The sequence below is a fragment of the Drosophila gunungcola genome (assembly GCF_025200985.1).
Source record: "Drosophila gunungcola strain Sukarami chromosome 3L unlocalized genomic scaffold, Dgunungcola_SK_2 000002F, whole genome shotgun sequence".
NCBI classification, from domain to species: Eukaryota; Metazoa; Arthropoda; class Insecta; order Diptera; family Drosophilidae; genus Drosophila; species Drosophila gunungcola.
This window is the reverse complement of record NW_026453178.1, coordinates 5,934,875-5,956,153: the sequence shown is the minus strand read 5'-3', so window position 1 is coordinate 5,956,153 and position 21,279 is coordinate 5,934,875. Positions and strand designations below refer to the sequence as shown.

The window sequence follows — 21,279 nt, the reverse complement described above, 5'->3', positions numbered from 1 at the left end:
AGCCCCCCTTTCGTTCTTTTTTTGCCTTTGTACCCCAGGGATTTCGTTTGCGAGGGCTGCATTTAAAACAGACCCGAAAATCTGCAATTCAATGCTTGCGAAAACCACCGAAATCCTCCGGCTTGAGATTGCTCTTAAGCAACTTAAAGCACCTCGAAAGGAGGAAGTGGAAGTTGTCCTCGTCTTCTTTTTCGCCATAGCCATCATCATCATCATCACCATCGTCACCATCATCAGCAGAGCTGATTTGATTGTATGCCCAGGGGATTTGATTTGCAAATGCCGGCGACATGTGTTCCCCAAATTGAAGATGGCATATATAGAAATCAAATTGAATGCGACGGTAAGCGATTGCTCAGTTGCATCTGGCTTTTACTAAGTCTTTGCGTTTAATTAATGTGTCGTGAAAAGTTAATTGTCCTCTCGTCTTCATTGTTTTGAACTCGATGTGCAAAGGTATGGTGAAATTGCCCTTAACGAGGATTTGCAATGTGAAATAGAAGTCCTGGAAAGTTTAAAGCCGCAAACTGCAGACAATGACAGGCCAAGAGCTTGCATAATTCCTATGTTTTAGCTGTGCGCCTTTGTCCTTAAAATGAGATGTAGATTCAAGCAGATAATCGGGTTTTCAAGAAACTCGGTTATTTTATAATGAAACTAAGCTATTCTTAGGCAGCTTCCTAGTAGACTGTAAATCACTAGAAACTTCCGAGACTTAACTAATTATATATATAATATTGTATTTTTTAAACTTTTGTAATATTTTACGAGCCATTAACTAGTTTAACATAATAAAATAACAAATAAATTAAACACAAATACTTTTGAGAAATTCTCTTATAATATCTGATCTCTTGGGATTTTTAATATCTTGTTACTATCTTTATTTGGTGTTAAGCTAATTTCTGCCAATCAGAATCTTAAACTTAAGATAGGCTCCATAACATATGACTAAAATCTTAAAATTGCTAATTTCTATACACTTGTGAAGTACTCCCCTTCACTTTTATAACTTTCCCGCTTCAATAAATACTTACCACTTGATAAAGCCACACATGCTTTCATCTTTTGTGGATCTAAAAAGACAAGAATAATTCTTGGTTACAACTTTGGCCGAACTTTCTGCATTGGCAAAACACTAAAATTGTAAACTGATAACGAAAAAAGAAGGCGGCTGGTGGGGGTGAAAATTAAATTCGCAGACGTAAATTTGTGGTGGCAACTTTGTCACTTGCACAGAGGGACAACAACAACTGCAACAACAGCCAGGCACAACAACTTGATACATTTTAGTGTTTTATCTCATAATTAATTGCGGCGACTGTGCTTGCTAAAGGAGGCGCAACGGGGCGCTGGGGCGTGGCACTGCTGCTCAAAACAGACACGAAATTAATTGCGCTTTACGCGGGCACGATAAACGGGGCAGCAAGGAGTTTCGAGCCACAACCCGAGCCTCGGCCAGTTACAAATGAACTGGCTCGTAACTGAAACCCGGTTGGGGAAAAATAGAAAGGGGAAGAGGGAAAAGGGAAAAGGGGAAAAGGGGAAAAGGGCCAACGGAGGACGACGTGGAAGTCCCGCAAAATTAATTAAAAGTAAATCCAGTAAAAACTATTAAAGTTAAATTTGGCATGAACTCGACCACAAATCAATCTGCCACACAGGGTAAGCGCTTTGTGCGAAGGACAACCCACAAAGTGCGGATGCTGGAGAGGTGCGGCATTTCAGGGGGGGCTGGAGCATTGGAAGGACCTCCGACAGCTGGAGAGGATTTTATTTTCGGCTTTGGCTCGTCCTCGCGTGTGTGACAACGGCATGTTAAGCTGTTTGAAGAGCGTTTGAAGTCATTTTGGTTTTTCATTCGCTCGCTACCCTGTAAAGAGTGGGTAATATGGCACTCAGGGAGGGTAAAGTATTTATGTTAATGATAAACATTTCATAAAACTATGATATAAATTATAACGTACTGTTTGTAACATTTAAATAGCTGTTATAAATATTAATAATATTTTATCAGTTTTAAATCATGCTTAAGCAACACATATAACTTAGTCCACAAAGGTTTTTTTGCACAAGCCCCATTTCCCAGGGTCTTTTGTAACTTTAACAAAAACCCAAAAAAATAACAATTTTACAATCTTTACTTCAATTTATTTTCCACATCCACAGGGTATTTACTGTTTTCATCACTTACCAAAAAAATAAATCCATTTTTTTGATAAATCCAAACAACACCCACACTCATAGGGAAAGACTTACACAGATTGGCAATAAAGTTTTTTCGAGTGGCAACTTTTTATGTCCGGTATCTGAGGCTTTTTACGGTAGCTTGAAAACATTTTGATTTCTCATCTATGCTCGGTGATTTGTTTCAGGACTTAATGCATAAGCTCCCCAACCAAAGAGCCCAAGCTCTTGTATATGATTTGCATTAATTTACTAGAGATTTTGTCAAATCACAGGGCAAGCAACAATGACAATTAATTGAAACAATTTTTGGGCAACCAAAGGCGGTCCTGAGCGGAGAATCTCACAACAATTCCCAGTAATTCCCTAATAATTCCCCCCCTCTTGGGCAAAGCGACCCCCTAATGTACAAAGGAGAAGTTTTGCATGGAATTAATTTAACTACCCCCGAACACACAAAGAATGCCATCTAATCTGTTGCCATTTGTGTGCTGCCTTCTTATTGATCCGCCTCCCGAAGGCTCAACTAACTTTTGCAGCCAAACTTGGGGACATCATTGCAGGGACGTACCCAGGTCATCCGAGGGTGTGTGTGAGCGCCATCAATCAATAGACCATTTACTATAACTGCAGTTCCAGTTGGGGCAAAAGAAAGGCAGGACGAACAGGAAAACGCTCGCAATTTGATATTAACTTGCCAAAGGGGCGGGGACAATGTTACAAGTCATTCATTTTGCAATCAGGGCGTTGATTTAATTGGATGGTCATGGCCCACGGTCCACTGTAATACACATTTCGTGGCCATGACACGGAACGGTCATATATCAAACTGTGTAGTTTATTTTCCCTTTGAGCGAACAGTTTTCCTCATTTTTCACACAAAATTTCATACGACATTGCAGTCAAAAGTTGAAATTGTCCAAACCGAAATAAAAGGACACCGAAAATATGGAGAAGTAATAAAAATATATATGTTTTGCCTGCTGAGTACCATTGAACGTTCGATGTTTTCACATTTTTTTATCAGGAATTTTAATTGAATTGCACTCTCTGGTAATGCTCGGGCAATTATGTCGCCTGCAATCGAAAAAAACGCACTGCGAAAATAATTTAAATAAAACAGTGTCTGCAGCTGACATTGGTTTTATGATCGCCACAGAGTTTATGAAACTAATTTGAGTTCATGACATTTTCATAAAGCATTCATATGTGCATAAATATATAACAAAAAAGTAAGGGAAAAAAAGCTTATCAAACGATTACACAACAAAATGGAAATATTTTAAGTAAATTATACCAACACAAATTGCATTTTGTTCGAAGTAAATTATAAAATTCTATATCGTCCGTTTCGTTTGCATTTAATTCAATTATGCTACAAAAATGGTTTAAGCTGCCTGATCGAAAGGGGAATAAAAAGGAAATTTGCGTTTTTGTATGCTTGCATATTCCGGACAAACTCTGCATAGCATATTTTCAAATTAATCATGATTTCCTTGTCATAAAATAATTTATCAACTGGTCTTTGACGTGGTTACTTTTAGAAAATGTTAGGCTTACATTTTAAATGTCAATTAGTTATATATTTAATGTGTATTTATTTATATTTTATGTTCAATTTAAATAAAAACGACTTAATTGCATTAACTTAAGCAATAAATTCAAATTATTTTGTGGTGGTTCTTCAGTTTTATTATTTAAGTTATCTGATTCATAAATACATTAAAAAAACTATATTTATGCATTTAAAATCACATTTTAAAATAAACAAATTTAAATTAAACGACTATAAAAATATCAAAATTAAGAATCGAAACATAAAACTGAATTAATATAAATTTAAATAGGAACAATTCTTACGCTCCATTTTTCTTTTTAGAGAATCTTAAACGGGGATCAGACTGATTTCTTTGGTTTTACTTTATGGACATTTGACTGAAAGTGTTCGCTTTAATGTGATGAGAACATAAAACGTTTGCAATCGCATCCAACGGTTATTTAGTTAAGCTCCCCAGGCACCCGCCCCGCCCCCTTTCGCATAGATCTAACGCCCCTTTCTCCACCCCAAGGCCAGATAGCACCGTGGCCATGGAAATGTAGACGGGGGCAATATTACTTATGTATATTGCCGCATAAGCCGTCACTTGTGGCAAAGTACAAGCAATTTGGCCTGGCCAAAAGGGGATGGTGGGTGGTGGCGGATAAGAAACGCATTTGTATTAGTTTTACGCGCATTAGAGTCTCATTGCCTGGCTTAGGCATCCCCACACACTTACACCCCGGATTGCCACCCAAAAACACAAGACTCTCCAAACTTTGGGCCACCAAAACCGCAGCAGAACGAGCATAAAATAAAGTAATAAAAATCTTAACTGGAAGTTGCGTGGGAGCTGGTCGGGTTGGCTATATCAATGGCTTGGTTTGATATCTATAAGATGCAGACATGTATATATGATATTTATATGCTGGATGCGTATGTGTGTGTGGGGGGGCACTACGTGACATTTAAAGGGGATAAGAAACGTCTAAGACCCAAATCGAATCATAAAATACGAGTTGAAATGGCATTTGTCGCCTTGGGCGCTGTCAAACTATAATTGTCCTTTTAAGTGAGCATTTGAAAAACAGTTATCTTCAAGGATTCTCACTGGAAAATTGGGAAAGTGTATCCTAGCGTTACAAGTTTCAGAAACTTATGAATTATTACGCTAGAATAATTAAAATTAAGAAAATAAAGAAATATAGTAAATAGTGTATATTTCCTTAATTTTCCTTAAAAATTATCTTAAACTTCTGTATTGTATCCCAAAATGTATAAATATGAATTTAAGAAATAACTCTTCACTATTTTCCGAAAGCCCACTTTAATAATCTTATTTGGTTAACTTGACTTGTAGTACCTTTAAATTGTCTAACTTATTTAAAAGTTAACAGATTGAATTATAGAAATCCATCAGAATTCTTTCAAATTCTTTTATTCTACGAGCATCAGCTCCATAACTTCCGAGGTAAGGCCATTAAATCAGCCAAGGAGCTTTGTAGCATCCACAGCTTTCGATGTCGCTGGATGTTTGTCATTGAAACAAATGCAGCACGAAATGCACCCAAAACCCCAATCAAAGCCAAATTACCTAACGAGTAGCGCCATCAAGTGGCATCCACATCCCTGCTCAAACTTATAAGGAAGACGAAGCCGGGCCGAGTGGCATTAAGCTACTTGAGCTGATCTCGGGCAGCTTAAACTTTTTACGGTCGCAGCGAGAGCATCAGCTCTGCAGCGGAGCATCATAAAATGGGAAGCGACCAACCGTGGATGCTACGGATTCCGTTTCGACGGCCCCAAAGCGGTGGGGAAATCGCTCAAATCAAGTCAAGTTTCAACAACTTTTACTTGATTTAAACCCATTAAAAGTCACTTTTTTAACACTTTTGCCGCCCAACGTGGTAGAAAACACAGGGCGGGGAGGATGGAAGCTCACCTTTTGCCATTAGCGCATGTCGAGATGAAGATGAAGATGGAGATGGAACATCAGCACGAGCACAGGCTGTGATTTGGAGTTTGTTGCCGCGGTGTCCTGCAGACAATGGAGTGTGTCCCTGTAGCCGTGTATCCTGCATACCTGCAAAAGCATGCCCTCGGGGCCGTCGTCTTTTAAAAATGAATGCAAGCGCAAAATCGTAAGCCAGGCTGAGATGGCGACGGCGATGACGACGACGACGATGTCGAGGGGATGGGCATGCAGCTCTTTTGGTCCTGCTCCTCAGCTCCTGCTCCTGCACCTGCTCCTTCCACTCCTGCCTCGTCGTGATGCCAGGAAGACATAGACAATGACAATCGGATGAGTTGTGAATGATAATGTGTGTGGGGGTCGGAACGCAGAGCTCTGGGGGAGACAGGAAATAGCGAATATACATAGATGAGCGATGGATTGAATGATAAGTAGCTGCAAGGGGAGGCTTAACCCCTTGACAGTACAAAGTATGAAGGCGTACTCTTCTAAAAGATAGCATTTACGATATTCAATAAACGAACTTTATCGGTAAATTTTGCGAGCCACAAGCTGCCATGAATTTCTTACGATGATATAAATTTTGGTTATGTTTTTTAAAGTACATTAAATAGAATTTTAATAAGTTTAACTCAGGTAAAATGGGTAATTTATGGCTCATATATATTTATATTCCGGCAGACGGAGAAAAATCCTAGCCGATACTAAATTATTATTTTCTTATTTGTAACATACAAATGTGTGTCATTATATTTGTAAAGCTTTGTACTTTGTGTTTTTCTGCTACTGTATTTATATTTGTTTTTTAAAATTTTAAAGTTAGAGAAACGTATTAAATTCATTAAGAGAAGATAAGTTTTGTATTATATGTATGTCAATTAAATAAATATATATAATATATAAATATTTGTAAAGAAAAGTAAACCTTTTTATAGTTTCTTTTAAAGAGGGTATTTTATATGAAAAATACTTTTGTTGGTTTTATTTACACCTCATTAAATAAATATTATTTCTAAACTTGGAAAATAGTATATGAAGGTATAAGGGCAGCCAGTCTTCTTACCAAAAAGAAACCCTAAGTAAACCGAATTAATTAATTTGGGGAGTACCCAAATCCTGTTGCTGTGGACTCAAAAGGCATTTGTGTCACTCAACTGCGAATTACTTAAGTCGAGCGGCCTGCATGACAATTACGCAGATAGGCGGCCGGAAACGCAATGCGGCAATCATGTAAATACGGCAGCCATATCGGGGCACCACTGCGCCGCACTAGGGGGCATCAGCGGCATTAGGGGCTCTCCGCCACCAGCTCGTCCCCATTAGCATTTGGCATTCCACACTCCGCACTCCGCACTTCACACTCCACATTCCACTGCCGGCACGCACGATTGCTGGCCAAACAGAACGACGCTGCTGATGCGGCGGAAATAATTGTCTTGACACAGATAATCTCGTTACCTTTCGACCAGCAGCGGCAGCAGCGGAAGTTCCCCGGGCACCACAAAACGGGCCAACACCACCAGGCCATTTCTTGTTTCTATTTATTTGCGTAATTTATGCCCCACCACCCACAGCACTGACACATTCAGCCTCATTTGCCATTCCTCCCGACGGAGTCCTTTTCCCGTCGTCCTGTTGCCTGCTCGTCATTGCTAAGCTCTTTTTTGGCCGGGCAAAGCCGCTGTTTAAAATTCAAATCAAATATCTTCATAAATTTGGTACAGCTCGTTACCAAAACGAGAATGGAAACGAGACGAGGTAAATTTTTGACAGCCCATTGCGAGTGAGATAAAAAGTATATAGGACCGAGATATTGGTGTTTACAAGCCGAAAATACAAATCAATTTGCAATTGATTTAAGCAGCCAAGTATGGCATGTTGTTTTGTGTACTTATCTCTTGAAATATTCACAAATTGGTTCTAACATAATATGGCAGAAATAGAAAAAATAAAATTATTCATAGATAATCGCATTTAGGTAGGATAAGTCTAAAAAATGTTAAATATCATTAAAAATATAGCCTGGAATTGATTTCAATTTTTTTTTCCTTTCTCATTTAAATAAAAAGCACAAAATTAAGTTTCATTTGAATAAACAAAAATAAAAATTAGGTGTGAATTTAGTTGCATTGCTTGAGGGATATTTTACATTCGAGCCTTCAACTTTCGCTTGCCTGTTCATTTTTGGATCTACTGCTGTTCACATCGCTGTCACTTGGCATGGTCTTCAGAAATTTTGATTTCTTGTCACAATTTGTTGACATTCATTATTTTTGTTGGACTTTTCTTTGCCAGGGCTGCGTTTGTCTGGCCACAGCCAATTAAGGTGGCAAACGGCAACTGGCAACTGGCAACCGGCAACTGGCAACCGGCAAAGTCGAGAGACTGGCAGATAAAGACACGTTCGACACATGTTGGAGCTGCTGCCGGGGAGGGGACAACGTGGCGCATGCTTTATGTATTGATTTTGCTTAGCAAGCAGCCGAAGAGAGCAGGCGACAGAAAAGTCCTTCATCGCCTGTGCTACACTTCCTGTGCCCGGGCACTTCCGCTTCTGTTTCGGCAGACCATAAGCGTCCTGCCCGCCGCCTTTCACCTAATTGCACGACGAGGACTCACAACTAAGGACTAAAAGCCGAGTGCCGAGCACTACTGAGCAAGTGTCGAGTGGCATCGTCTGCTGCAATTTCCGCACTTATTGTTGATGCAGTCAGCTAGTCAGTCAGTCAGTCAGTCAACCAGACACTCTGCTAGTCAGTCAGCTGAAAGACTTTAAATTGTTTCCCAGCCAAAATTAATTTGTGTGCCTTGGCTTGCGAGTGTTTTTCCAGCCCGTCCTCCATTTGGTCCTTGTTTGCTCAGCTCCTGGGAACATCTCAAGTCCTTAATGGCTAAGGCAAACATGCACAGCTCATGCCCCCTCATTATTTTCGCACAAACAATAACAATTTGGAGGAGCGTTATGTATTTTGCAACTCAATTAGAAAATGTTTACAATGCGAATGAAAATTTGATGTGGATGCGAGCGAACTTTTGGCTGCCTAGCCGAAAACTTTGATAAAAACAAAGTTGTCTGAGGGCGAGCCCGAAACGGAAATGGCTCCATTAAAAGCGAGGCAAGGTAATGCCTCATAAGATTATTAAGAGTTATGGTGAGGCACAATGGCACTGGGGGTTTTGTGTGGAAAAATAGGCGCCGCACTGGCGACACTGCCGCAACTTGGCCAACTTTTGTCCGCGTCTGCAGAATTTTCCATGGCGTCAGGTTGTCGCTGGCGTTGCAGTCGCGTTTTCCAATTCCCTGCACCTACACGGTCAGCAGAAAAATGTCTTTATATGCGGAAAGCCACATGGCTTTTCCTCCGCCACCCCCACCCCTACACTATTGCCCGCCAGACAGGCGGACAATCAATGGAGGAGGAGGAGGAGGAGGACAGAGCCTGGCCATAAAGATAGCGGACTCTACTCATAACTTTAAAGTTCGAAAACTAATTATGCCCATGGCCTGTCCGAGAAATGGCTGCTGCATTCCCATAAATTAGGCTACGTAACCGGCGGCCCCTGGGCTAATTTGCTTTTGCCTTGTGCTCATTTTATGGCTAATGGTTTTTGAATAACAATTGGCCAAGTCCGGGCCAGGAATCGTTCTCGATATGTAGTACATAACATATTTGCAGGCTTAAGTGCCGCATTAAAACAAGCCAGGCCAGAAAGAGGACGCCAGCTTAGCCCATCAGTTCATCCCCAGATCCATCACCATGACAATAAAGGCAATTGACGAGCAGGCAAATGTCGAAAACAATGATTAACGAGCGGGCTAGATGAAATTGGGAGGCATCCTGTGGGGCAAAGGGCGGGGTTCCTGCCACTCACAGAGGCATATAAAAAGTAAAACGAAATTCGTAGACATTCCAGCATTCGAGATGGAGCAGAATGGCATGGGCATCATCAATGATTTAAATTAATCGTCGTAACACACGCAAATCTCGCACATGACAACCGAACGACAACAAAGGAAGTGGGTGGTTGTGGGTCTAAGGCTGGGGATGGGTATAGGGATTCCTGGCGGATGTAGACGATTTCTTCCTGCTTTCCTGCTGGCAGCGGATATGAAGTCGAAATCACCGTATCAGGCCAAATTACAAGAGCAAACATAAAATGGCTCAGCCAAATGACTAAACGAAGTGGCAAGCGGCGGCACTTGATGGCATTTCGTTCTGGGGAATCAACTTAAAAGGCAGCCGAGGCCAAATTAAAACGAAACGTTGCGATGACGGTGACGATGAAGATGGAGATGGCTATGGAGATGGCTATGGCGATGGCTATGGAGATGTATATGTATATGGCGATGGGGATGTGGAATGGGAATGGGGATGTGGAAATCCAGGGGATGTGCGGCTTTCGGCTTGATATCTCTGCACTCACGCAAGTCACTGCCAGAGAGTTTGGGCCACCAATCAGGGCGGATAACATGTGAAGTGGCCTGGCTTCTCCCTCCCCCCCCTCCCCCTTCCGAATTCTGTCTGCCGTTGAGCTATTTTGACAGATTAACTCACGCGTGCGGCAACATGACCACCCCCCAACCGCCTTCCGTTTCCGCATGGCCATCTTCACCCATCCTACCGCCCAACTCCCATCTGTCAATTGTTGATGGGGCCGGCAGCTTTGACAAACAAGCAAGCAAAAAACTGGACACTGGCAGACCAGAACTCCATTCTCCAACTGATCTGTGGGCGAGCAGAGGAGCGGAGCAGGAGCAGCCAGAACGAAGTCCATGCCAGATTCAGATCAGAACCAGACTGAGACCCCGGACTGAGTCAGAGAAATCGCGTATAAAAATACAAATGCAAACAGTAAAACGCACAGAGACATAAAGCCGAAATTCAGCAGATAAAACTCGAAAATCGCATGCTCTTGAAATATTGCATTTCATTTAATTTAAATTTTAAAATTTAAAACATCAGCTTAATATATTTAATTTTATTTTATTACAAATAGTAAGACAATATTAATAGTTTGTCCGTTTACTTTATTTAGTAAGTTGTTAGGCTGTTTTTTTTCAGGAATTCAAAAGCCAAAGACATGTTTACATTTACAAAGAAACAATTTAAATAAAATGCATTTATAAATTAAAATATGGTTTTGTTATTTTATTTCTGTATATTTTACTTTTGCTTACAGAAAACACGACACAAATATAAATATATGTACATTCGATAACCTGAGTACCACATCATAAAATAGATGGAATAGAGAGGAATAGACTTGATTCCCTTGAATATTCCAAACCAACTCTGGGTACAAAGTTGCTGCCCAAGTGTATGTAACTCGAAGTGAGGGCAGAATTAACAGGACATCCGTTTGGCAGTGTCAGCCATTTGCCGCTGCATGTGTTAAATTTAAGTTTTGATTTACGACCTCAACTTTGTAGGCTGTTGTTGTTTTATATAGGCAATACATTCGCTACCCTTCTGCCTCCTTCTCCCCCTCCCCCGCACACACTCACACACACACACACACATGCCCGCTTTGATAGTGATAAATTGCGCTGTCAGAAGTTGGTAGCTACAATCGCAAACTCTCTAGCCTGTTTTTATTTCAGCTTCATTTTTTCTTGCCTTTCCTAACTGAGTTGAGTTGAGTTGAGTCGATTTGAGTTGAACTGAGTCGCAGATGCCGGGGAGCCAACATAACGTATACGCCCTGTGGCGTATATCAAGATATTTGTGCCATGGCATAGGTTGCTCCACTCCACTCCACTACACTGAACATCCCATCCACGTCCATATAACTGGGTTATGAGCCCAGCTTCGAGCATTTAATGGCTGTTGACAGTCGTGTCGGAACACAAAAGGCGTAGCACAGCATTGCATAGCCTAGCCGGCTTTTTGTTTCAAGCCTTTCGCTCTGCTCACTTTTTATGGCCAACTTCTTGACGGGCTGAGCAAGTTATGTGCCCATTTTACTGCATTGTTGTTGGGCCTGAAGGGCGCTTATAAATTTGTAATAAAGTTGCTTATGCGCTGCCATTGTGGGATTTATGCGGCCCTCCGGCACATGCTGCGTATGAGCAATGTTGGCCCAGCGGACTTTAGCTAATTGTGTGCATTAAATATTAAGAACTATTGGCTGGCCATAAATTGCGCCTGCACTTGTGCAATTGTGCTCCGCTTTTTTACGCTCCAATGGATTTTACAAAAGGTGGCGGAGTGGAGGGCGTGGGGTTGGAAATGTCTGGCCAACCGGATTAGCTGGCATTTGGTGTGGCTCTTGGTCTACGCATAAATTATGCAAAATGATTTATAAGCGAAAAGGCAAAAGCGAAAACCGCAAAGCGAAAAAACTAAACATTGACCAACCGCATAAATTAATTGAATTATGCAGGGCAGCCCACCATCACCCCATCTCCACCACGACCTCGCCAAACTCCCATTCTTCCATGCACCGTCTATTCATTATTATTATGTAAATGTTGCATGTGCGTGGGAGTCGATTGCTGGCATTAAATCATGCGATTTGAACTTTCACTTGATTAGCGCCAGGCTCAGTTGACAGATTTATGGAGGTCCTGGATCCTGGGCTCTTGAGCTTAAAGCTTAACCAAAACCGAAATCAATTTGCCAGCGCCTCATGTGCGTAATAGCACCGAAGTCTATGGGGACTGCCTTTGAAATCAATAAACCACGCGCTGCTTTTATGGGCCAGAGCTATATACTTCGGGATATTCCGAGTGTGTGGGTGTCAGCCATGAGCATGACATGTGTCTGGGCCTTTATCCCCCCTTTCCCCTTCCTCATATACACATCCTACTTTGGCAGCAATGTCTTTAATTTCTTAGTAGCTGCATAAATAAACTATAAATTCAATTTTAGTACGTTAAGGAGGCACTTGTCTGGCCTTATAGATGGCTTGCATCTTATTGTATTTAGGTACAGTGACTAAAAGATTACTATTATAATACGAAAACGTGTTTATTAAAACTTATACTTATACTTATATGGAAATATTTAATATACTTCTAAACTAGATTATCTTTGGCTAAAAAATAATCATTATATTAATTCGTGGACGAAAAAAAGTTTAAAATATAACTATTAAAAAAAAATTAAAAAAAGTATTTTATAACATTATTGGAGTCACATGGAGTAACATGTTGGAGTCACTTTGTTGTTAATATTATTATTCCACTTTGGCTATTTGCTGATCAAAAGCTTGACTAAAACATAACAAATGCTATAAAGCTTACTTAAATCTACCAAATTTTGGTTGGTATTTATCATAATAAGTAAGAAACAACCTTGTTATATTTGTACTTCCATCGTTTCTAACAATTGTCCCCAAATTGCCAGTGGCCACTGTGCGCTGTTGAAAGAGCAATCCCGGATTGCCACTCGAACTGGTTGCATATTTGCTCAGCTTTCACATAACTATAAGTATTTATGCCATGCGGCAAGCTCAAATAATGAACAGGAAAACTTATCCGAGAAGTGGCGAGTCGAGGGCAAGAAGCAGCAGCAGGAGCAGAAGGAGCAGAAGGAGCAGCAGGACCTGCACCAGCTGATGAAAATGGCGAACGTTTATCGGGCCGTAAATCGTAGCTCGCTTTCATGCAGCAGGACTCTCGCATGTGCTTAAAATTTAATGACCCTTAAAGACCCAGTCGAAGGCAGGCGACTTTTATGAGCTGTGTGATTGCGCGACGGCATGTGCATGTCCTGTGTGTGTGTGTGTGTAAGTGTGTTTGGGCCACATTTAAGGACCCGCATCCGCTGCCAGCGGCCAACAGAAGTCTTTGCCATCGGAATTGGAAGTCATTGAGACAGCATCGGGCAAATGCAAAAATATGCAAAACGAACGAACGAACAACGTTGTCATCAAAACTTGCAATCATCGGAATCAGAATCAGAAACAGAATCGTAATCGGAATCAGGGAAAAACACATGGTATCAGTGACATATATGAAAGGCAAAGCTGAAATCACCCACCTACGTGCAAGAGGTGTGCTCCAATGTAAATTCAAACAAAAGTGCCCAGCGTTGATGGCAAACCAGGCCGAAACTCGAGTGCCAACCAAACCAAGCCAAACCAAACCAAACCAAAACCTATTCGATCCGATTCGAGCCCAAAGAGACCAAAACGGATGGCCAATCGCAATCCCCAGCTGTCCGTGGGATAGCCAGGATTAACAGTTGTGCGAAATGAAATAGATAGGACGTAAAAACGTTATGCCGGCCAAAAGCCATACAGCAGTTTAAGCACTTGCATTGCCATTTGGCCATTTCCCATACGCTTCTTCGGGGCACTCGCGAATTTATTAGCCACTTTCCAGGGACTTCCCCCCAATAAAGCAGAAGAAAACAGACGTTTAGTTCTAAAAATAATGGTAATAATGCTGTAAACGATGATTCAATGATAGATTTTGGAAACCATTATTAAGAGTATGGTGTTGTAATACAAAGGCCTAAGAAATAAAGCGCTAAGTGTTCTTATAAGGGTGTTTTTTTTTATCAGCTGCCTTCTTTTTGCTTACAATTACTAATTTAATTTCCCTTAACGCCTTATTAAATTTAAAATAAAAGTTAACTTACAAAACTTTGTAGGGTATTCTTGGTTCGTTCCCCGAAAAAATAAACATTTCGCCACACAGTTTCGATTTTTTGCCTGCGCATTTTTGCATATTGGCCACGTGCGCTTTGATAAGTGAAAATTGGAAAAATCCTCACTTTGCATGCAAAAATAATTACGAAAATATTTGCAGTCGGGCAACAATGTCGTTGTTTTTCTAGGGCTTTTAGCTCTATTTTTTTTGAAGGGGGGCTTCCGTATATTGAGCGTTTAAATTGTGCAGCGGATTTGACAACTTAAAGCTGCAACCTCAGAGTAGTTGAGCGTTTCAGAGTCGTAGGAAGTTAGTGGCTACACACTCGGGCTTATGGCCAAATTCTCAGGGCAGCGGGGGGCTAAAACGAGGGGCATATATAGGGAAAGTCCGGCAAACAATACAGTGCCGAGGGCTCCATTGTCATTCGCCGCTGTGCAGGGCCCAAAGTTAACTGACGTTCAGTTTGTTCATGTTTTTTTTTTGGCCAAACTTGGTTTCTTTTTCTCCTACTATTTTGCTTTGTATTTCGTGTGTTTGTGCAGTGCTGACTGCAAATGAAAAGGCCATCGAAAACAAAAGCTTGCGTTGCCTATAAATAGCGTGAGCCCAACTTGACTTTCCACTTGCCAACTTTCTGCCACCGCCAGTCGCGCCTTTTGGCCACGAGTCTTATCTGTTTATAGCGTTTTTAGCGTGTAAGTCTTTGAGCATTTTCCGCTTTTCTTTTCGGCACCCATTTTCCTTTGTTTCGGATTCGGGTCTGGCGGAAAATTCCGGCTATGCGTTGTCTACCGCCATAGATCTGGGTGGAATTTGGCAGCGCCCCGAACTATGTTACTTAATTGCATTTGCCAACCATATAAGCGTTAAGCAGGCTCACAAATCTAATTGCAATTATGCAATTTGTAGCCGTTAAGGCAAAAAACATATAATGTGCCATAAATTTATGCAACGATAATGGTCGAGGCGGGTGCAGCGATGTCAACGCTTGTTTGCAAATAAACACAAATCGCTAGCCATAATTTATTCGGTCGTCGGTGTGAGTATGTTAACATGGCAACACACTCGCCGGAATTATGCACATCGGGGCTACAATATAATTAACAAAGCACAACAGGGCTCAAAAAACAAAAAACGGAAAAAGATTGCAGCGAACTATGGCAACACATTGTTTATTGTGTTCAATAAATTATTTTTGCAGCGCGTCTCGCGCTTTTTTAATTGCATTTCAATGTGGCAGAGTGCGTGACTCCGGCGCGAAAAATTCAAAAAACTTTATTAAATTACCAGCAAATAATGCAAATCACGTGTGCAGCAAGGCGTGGTTATTTTTGCCACCTTTTTTTTTGAATCAGTATGCCCCTATAAGTATGCTGCACTTTGTCGAGCTAGTTTTTATGGCTTAACGGCTGTTAATTGGCAAACGATATTAAAGTGTTTGGAAAAAAAGTTAATTGCACAGAAGATGTAATATTAAATCTGGAATTCTTTATAAACTGTTGTATCTCTGTTTTAACTAGAAATAAAATCTTGTTTTTATATTTTTTATGTATTACATATTTGTTTCTGATGTCTGCATTTTTCATTTTGTTATAAAAAACGATTTTTTAAGACATAATGCAGTTATATTTTTAAACTAATTACTATAATTAATATTAAATTTCTTCCTGTGTATAGTTTTTGCTTAACTATAAAAACTGAAATTTAAACTGATTGCATTTTAAACGGCTCTCGCTAACCCCAAAGAGCATTCCGCCAAACTTGGACATACTTAGCTAAATAACAGAATTAATGAAACATTTCCAGACCCTTGCTGTGCAAATACAGTTATTTATACTACACTCAACTTAATTACAAGCAACAGCAGCCGCAGGAGGCATCGCTCCTCTGACAGCAGCAACACCAGCAGCAACACCAGCAGCAGCAACATCTACTAATCCGGCTACATAGCCACGGTTCATTAATCAGGAGCGACTATAAGCCACAACAAAACCAAGCATCAGGCTACCTACTGCTCTGGGATCCTGGGAACCAGGAGCCACTAGATTCCCAAGGATAGCAGGGAAAAAATTAACAAGCAACTTAACACTTTAACGCCTTTCACTTCACTTTACGATGCCAGCGAACAATGTAATTACTTCAAAACAAGACGATGCTGACCTCCCTCGGTTCGTGGGCTCCTGAGTTCTTGGGTTTTAGGGTTTTGAATTTCTGAAGCCTTGAGTTGAGTTCAGTTTAGAATGAACCGGCTGAGAGTCTGCCTTGAACGCTTGGCTAGGTTTTCGGGCAGTGTGCCCTGGCTGTTGGGATGCTGTGGCCCCGACTGCATTACCATTTGATTATAGAAAACATTTATTTAAGTTGCCCTGGGAAAGGCAACTATACTATTACGTAGCCCACAAGTACACAGAGCGAAAAGCAAGGCAATATAAGGTGTCTTTAAGTTTTCGGGATGTTTGCATATGGTTTATTGGGTACTGTAAAAATATGGTTTAAATCAGCATGATCCAAAATAATAAGAAAACTAAGATCAACAATTTATGAAATTTGTATTAATAATTATTCAAAATGTTGAGACAAAATCTAATAATATATAATATTTTTATATGTACTTTTTTAATGCTTTGATTAAGCTTTAATTTTAAGTTTCCAAGAATTAAATCCCTTAAAAAAATGGAATATGTTTGTAAATGCTAAAGAATATTATCTTTATATTAAAAATGATGAAGTATATTTTTTTTTTTAAGTTATCTATTATATTTTATTTTTTTTTGTTAGTGTGTATCAACACAAGACGGCTAGGAAAAGCAGGGAAAAGCTGGGCGAGCCAAGCCGAGCCAACAAACTGAACCGCCAACTAACCACAATGCAAATCCGCAGAGCAAACAATGTCAGGTGACGTTCGTTGGAGCCTCCGCAGTGGCGAAGTGGGTGGAGCAGTGGCTGCAGTAGGTGGCTTGGGTGGTGCTTCGGGGGGTGGTTTAAGGGCCGGCTGTGGGTGTGTGCCAGCCACTGAAAGGCTGCCAGACAGCGGCACACCTCTGGAATCAACTTTGAAAGGTCCCCCAGCCGCTAGCCCACACACTGCTCTCAAATTGGTAAACGTTGACTCGAGCCTCTGCACGTAATTCAATCTACAGTTTCAACTTATTCCCAGCTTCAAAATCAGCAGGATGAGCGAAGAAGGTTGGCTGGAGCAGGAGAAGGAGCAGAAGCATCTGTGTCAGATTTGCCCGTCAGTCGTCGGGTCTGAGCATGTGTTAACGGCTTTTCCTCTGCATCGTCGTCTTAGCCAAGCTCAAGCTATGGCCATTTGTCTTGGCCAACTGACAGCCTACTTTCGCAAGCCGCAAAGCCCGGTTCTAAGTGCACATGGCCATTGGTGTACGAAAACCCATTGCAAATGCTAATGGCAAGCCCAAGTGAGGGGCCAAAACAACGATTCTGGTACCAACTGGGCTGTAATTAATGCTATCAGCCGCCGACTGTGACAAGCAAAAGGGGCCTGCGAATGGCGGCGGAGCAAACTTGATTTTAGAACGCCTTTTACTGAAAATTAGGGTGCTAAAATGCAAGTAAGAGGGTTCGTTGACCCTCTTTCTTGGCAAAAATTACCAGTTGTTAGGATACAATAGTTGTGTATTGATTTAAGTGAATTGCAATCACAACACTGTGCAGAAATCTATATTTGGGCAATAATTTTTATAGTGTTTTTAAGCTATATTATAGAGAATAAAATGGATTATTCTTCAAGGCAAGTACGGGGTAAAATGTGAAAAGCAAAGCTTAATAAAGCGCAATAAAATATAATGTCAAATCCATTTTGGACACGCTTAAAAAACTATTTTTAACGTAAATTATATGTTATTTCCATTACTCAGTATTGCAATTTTCATATTCACACTGATCTTAAAAGCCCAACTGCCTTTAATGCGCACGTGAAATACTAATATATTTTGGTGTATACCAAATTTAGTATGCAAAAGTCTAAACTACATTTAAATAAATGTATTTATTTCGAATACGCCGGAACACTGAATTTATGTTAAAATAGAAAATGGCAAGAATGCAATTTACAAGCCCTATCAAGTCGGGGCGAATCCCCAAATGGGGCTTTCGGGGGGAACTCCATTCCACTTTGCAGACCGGATATACCCTTTTGCAACCCTTGGCCAGGAATCCGCGCATAAGTTTTCAGTTGATTGCATTCGGGCAGGGGCAAGAATCGAGGGTCGGGAGTCGGGAATCGGGAATCGGAAGTGGGGAAACTGGGGAAAAATGGGGAATCGGGAGTCCTGGGCAACTGGCTTTTGGAGCAGCGACACTTGGCCCAAGTGGCATTGTAGGAGAGGCGAGAAGCGTCGGAAATGGAACCCTGAACACGCATACGTCTTGGGAGGGGACGGAACGGAACGGATCGGATCGGGGAAATCGGAAGAGGACCGTTCTGCGTGGGACATAATTAATTTAAAGGCTCGCCGCGCCATGGCAATGTTTGCAAAGAGGGTCAGGTGTTTGGGTTCGCAACTATTTATCATCGGGCGAGTGCATTTGCATGGGCATCGGAGAGTGGATAGCGATCGAGTTGATTTATTATAATTACGCTGCAGCTGACAGCCGGAGCGGTAAATGCCCTGACAGTCGGTTTAATTACACATATCAATTAGCAATGAGTGGCGAATGACAGGCGGCTTATGCCAGTCAAAGGATACTCACCATTATCATCAGCATCATCCAGTAATGAGGCTCTCCTCCATTCGCTTAAAGAGATGTCGATGGTTTTGCTTTGTTTTTATTTCATTTAAAGAGGACCCTGTTCGCAACACCCACACAAACACAGAGCCAACATATGGCAGGGGGGCCTGGCCACGTAATGTCCACAATGCGCTAAATAACAATGGCAAATGGCTGGGAAAAATAAAACAATTTAAGAACCGAAAACAAGTCATTTGCCAGGCTGCCAGTCCTGTTCGTCCTGGTCCTCCTGTTCGTCCTGCTCGTCCTGTGTGTGTTTGTGTGGGCGTTCAACTTGCCTAGGCCTTGGGCGTAGCCATTGTCGCAGTCTTCGGGCCAATGTCTCGGCAGGTCCTTATCTCACACTCACACACATAATGTGCTGCACAGTTTCAGTTTCAGTTTTTGTCACTTTAACCACTTCTGTGATGGTTTTTGTTCCCTTAGTTTTTACCCCCCTTCCCCCTTTTTTTTTTTTTGCTTTATTTTATTTGCACACTAAACACTTTTCAAGGCACAGGAGCAGAGTGTGTGGGTCCTGGTGGTGAATCCAAGGGACGAGCGCACACAACCACCGCTGCCGCAGGACGACAGCCAACTGTGCGCTGAGCCCGAGTACCGTTGCCAGGACGAAGCGCCCATATCGTCCTAACGGCCAGCTCGAACTCGAACCTGTTCGGTTCGCTTGCAGACAAGGACTCTCGCACACCGAAGCCCGAATAAGGACTCCACCTACCTCGTCCTGCTCCTCCCTTTCCCCCGCCATCGCCATCCTGATATTCTTGTTTGCCGCGACACTTGTTACGGTTTACGGCGAGGGTGTATGTGGGTGTGGATGTGCTGGCCGAAGTGTTCGGGCTTGTTTGCTCGCAGCTACGACAGCGACTCTCGTACAACGTGTCGTATGCGCACTTTTGCGGCATTTTTAACTGTTTATTCCGGGTGCCCCCAGCACCCAAAAACCAAACACAAAAAAAAAGAAATGAAAAAATAAGGTACCTACATACATTTGGAGGGGTGGATGGGTTGGTAAACAGGCCTTGTTCGAAACCAGACAAGCGACCACTTCAAATTTATCCTTTATCGATACTCATGCATTTGGGATTCGAAAGAGTTTTGCTTTCCTCTGCATGTTAGACACAAGCTAACTAGATTATTGTACTACATATCATTTTACCCCTATGCGAATGAGTGGTCACGGTAGCGGAGGTACTTATATTAACAGTTTAATATTAGATTTAAAAATGTAATATGTAAATGTCTATATTTATAACCCAAAACATAAACATTTTATTAAAGCTCATTAAGCGATTTCAGAAAAAGTTAAAACTTCTGGCTATAAAATATTAGATGTCGTTATAAAATATTACACAGAAGGAATATAATGAACTATGCCTCTTCATTTTAGACTTTAAGCTAACATCAAAAAACATTATTATAAATTGTTAAGCTATAAAATGATAAATATAAGGTTTATCTTGTTATCTGTACCTAATGTTTTAGATGTTAATTAATTAATTATAATTGCAAAAAAAGATTTTAATACTCATGTTTCATTTAACTACTTAGCAATTATGAACAATTAGAAAACTTAATTTCAAAGCTGTGTAAATTGCTATTTATCTAATGCAATTATTTGCTTAACATTTATTGTTGTATAATATTTTTCATTTGCTTATTAGCACCAATAACAAAAAATATTGTGGCATGCAGTCGATGCAAACAAAAATATCCATTGATTTTTTAACAGCCTCCGGCACGAGCAACTGCAAACAATTGACAATATCTGCTTGTGATTGGAAAAGGTCTGTCACTATTATTTAGCAATCTAAACGATTTTGGGCGAACACGAACAATGTGAGTGTGGTATGTGCGAACTCCACGGACGTATTTACAATGCTGGGCGAACGTAAATCGAGTGTCCGGGTGTTTGGAGCTTAGTGATTTGGTAATTGCAGCATCAACAATGATGTCATAGCCCATGCAAGTTTCATACGTTGCCATGGGTGTTTTTGAGTGTGTTTGCGGGTATCCAGTGGCCATAATGTGCCACGGGACAATTAACGGCAAGCGGCCAGACAGTCGGGCTATGTAAATACGGCCAACAGTCAATTAAATTCGAACTCGTGAGTGTTAAAGCGCTGAAACGACTGAAACGCAGCACGGGGCCAAGCCAGTTGGCTCAGTCCTTAAACCAGTCGGATAAACACGTCTGCATATGCATACCAATTTGATTACACTTTTTCC

At 41.1% G+C, this 21,279-nt stretch overlaps 1 long non-coding RNA gene across 1 annotated transcript; it reads right to left on the bottom strand.

Moving 5' to 3' along the window:
• Nucleotides 1-1,006: 1,006 nt before the first annotated feature.
• On the bottom strand, nt 1,007-19,613 carry LOC128257707 (uncharacterized). Its single transcript, XR_008267889.1, has 3 exons — nt 19,015-19,613; nt 5,667-6,071; nt 1,007-1,076 (listed from the first exon to the last, which is right to left on the bottom strand). It is a non-coding gene; the product is annotated as an uncharacterized LOC128257707 (long non-coding RNA).
• Nucleotides 19,614-21,279: the final 1,666 nt, after the last annotated feature.